Genomic DNA, 3,056 nt, shown 5'->3' on the forward strand with positions numbered 1-3,056 from the left:
GGGGAGGGGAGGGAGGGGGGAGGTCGAGATCCTCCGCACCTCCATGGCCCAAAGGCCATCATAGGCAGGGTGGGCCAGCGGCGGCGCCGACGGGTGGAGGAAGAAGGCTTTTTTTGAGGAGGAGGAAAGAAAGGCGATATGGGAGGTCTATCCATTCCCTACTATACGCTATTATACAATCTAATGTACATGAATTTATAGACTCTTATATTTATATGTTAAATATTATAGTGTTGTCTTTGTCGTAGTATGCTTTCATAATATTTAGCGTACGAGTCTTTTATCAATATTAAACTATGTATGTGTTAAAAAAAACTGAGTATTTTTAGATGTCAAAGTCAATACTACAAAAATATGTTTAAGTTATAGTAAAAGAAAACTTGAAAGGATTGCAAAGGCATATCCTCTGCACTCGGCTTTTTAATCTTTCAGTAGTAAGCGACATGCCCGTCGATAGCGAGAAGCATGCGGTGACTTCGTCAGTCTCGTGACTTGCCGGCTTCGCCTCTCAAAGGTACTCATATGGATAGAGTGTGTGTGCATGCGTTTATAGGGGTGAGTGCATGTACGTGTTTGTGAGCCTTTGCGTTTGTACTGTGTTTCACAAAAATAATAATGATAAACATAGGAATTGGTATCCAATTGGGATGTATTATGCAGGTTATCTACAGGTGTACCGATACACTTCGTTTATGGTCGTCTCTACAACGTGTGGATAATCAAGACCTATTTACGGAAGTGTGTACACACTTGAAGCACACGGCGAGGGATACTTTAAAATGGATGATAGGATGATCTTAGGAATGGCCCTCCTACAATTTACGTGTCATACAAATTCACGATTTCTTGTATTTCGCCTTTATTCTTGCTTTTTTTAGTTTGAACTTGGTTCGGATGTGGGTATCTTAGTTTATGCAGAGGCCGAGTGTCAATGCTTAAATCTTTAAGTAATAAAACACCTTTTTATCGACAAAATTGAGATATTTGATTATATTGTAAAAAAAACTTAATACTTGATCAAATTTTTGATGAAGAACGCTTTCGTTAACTTAAAATGTAGCATCGAGCGGATACAATGCATAAGGAGCGACACCCGGCCTCTATATAGTTAAGATGCACACAGCTATCACATGAACAACCTGACAAAGAATATAAAAATGACAAGGTGGCAATAGTAAAGCCACATGAGACCAAAACTATGCCTATGTCGACGGAGAAGGTGGTCCGATTCGAAGATTATGTTGCCATCCATGTTGGGTAAAAACCTCCCTGCCCACCCGCTCCGACCGCATACACACCGCCTTGAACAGTGATTGGTACTCCGCTCGGTGCATAATAGACCGCGTACGAAGCCAGTGCATACAACGGTAAATAACATGCATATGAGAATCTATTTTTGCCATTAAAAACAAAATCATTTCTACATAGCCAAACCGACCATAGTAAGGCTGACGCTCCCACCCGTATTACCATGCTAAACGTATTTGGTATTCCATCAAGCCAATGAACATATACATTGGCAACACTTGTTGGTGATACAAATTTGACGCTATTTGGATGACTGACCATGTAGAACGCGCAAACTTGCATTGAAAAAAGAGGTGTTTGATTGTCTCGTCATGAGTACAAAAACTACATTTCTTGCTTCCTTTCTAGTTGCATCGAGCGAGGAATACTTGATCAAATATGAGGGGGGTTTTCAAGCGATTGGACTAACCGGAAATCCCCTTTTAGAACTGAAGTAGAAGTGTCATATAGAATACATCCCTAAGGTTTCTGATCCAAGAAATGAAATAACTTCTTTAAGAAACGTTCCCAAAGATTGAAAACGTATAAAACTTCGAAAGTATTGTATGATGAGGACCTACAACTTGCCACGCTAAAAATACATCAAGCAAGAAACACCATGAGTGGATCGGTCTACCTCAGTTGTTGTCATTGCATGCCTTGCATGGCTAATCAATCCTTAGTTTGTTTAATTTAACCCTTTGACAATTGACATTATGGTATCACATGCATGCACACCCCGCTGGACCCATGTTTCTTTGAGTGTGCTTCCCCTTTCTCTTCCTTGAACTCCACTCAATCAAGAGCACTACACCTTGGCCCCTCATCTCTCCATGTCAGGGAACGGCCGGGTGTACTTTGTAGCGCATCAGATCCCAGCATTTGATCCACCAAGGGATAAAATAAACCTGACATGTGTTTATATACACTGTTTCTGTTGAGTGTTCCACTTGCCTCCTTGATGCTTCTCATGCATGGCTTGCAGATTTGCAGTCCTTGCATGATCTTTCTATCCCTGAGATACTCTCAGCAGTACAGTGCACAGTAGTACCTATGTAGAGTAGGTTGTAGCTACCTTTGTGTCAAAGTGATGAGAGAGCATGCACTGTCTAATCACATGAAGAGAGATAACAGCTATTAGTAGGCCTGCAAGCTTTTGTCTTGCAGGGTTGGAGCTGGAAGCAAGGGATATGCCCTTGCCTTGATCTGATCCATTGGTAAGGGTGCACATCTTCTCTTCCCATCTTTCTGGGTAATGATATGATGAGGTGGTTGAGGTATATGCACACAGGTAGCCGGTGGCTAGTAGAGAAATGATGACGGTAGGCTTTGGCAAGAAGCATCTGGGGCCTGCCTCGCACCTGTCTGGCTGAAACATTCCATCCAACCTTGCTGCCACCCTTCCAGGGGGGTGCGTGCGTGCTTGCATGCATGCAATATTCCATTTGCTTGCCACTCTTTTGCACACTTGTGTGTGTACTACTATTACCAAGATGCTCTCGTCTCTGCCAGTGTGATGTGAGTGCTCAGTCTCTCTCGATCCATGGATCTGTAGACCTCTGACTGGGAGGTAGGTAGGTTGCAGAGGTTTGACAGGAAGCTTCAATGGGGGTGAGATGAGATCCCATGCATGTACAATCGGACGGGTCTGTCTGGTCTCTGTCGTCCAAAGGGAACAAGCTTAGCTTTGCGTGTGCGTGTGGAGACATGGGCCATTGTTGGCACTAGACTATCGAACAGTGTGAGGATCTCTTTTGGACGAACCCAGG

This window comes from Triticum dicoccoides, chromosome 6B (assembly GCF_002162155.2).
Source record: "Triticum dicoccoides isolate Atlit2015 ecotype Zavitan chromosome 6B, WEW_v2.0, whole genome shotgun sequence".
Classification (NCBI taxonomy): Eukaryota; Viridiplantae; Streptophyta; class Magnoliopsida; order Poales; family Poaceae; genus Triticum; species Triticum dicoccoides.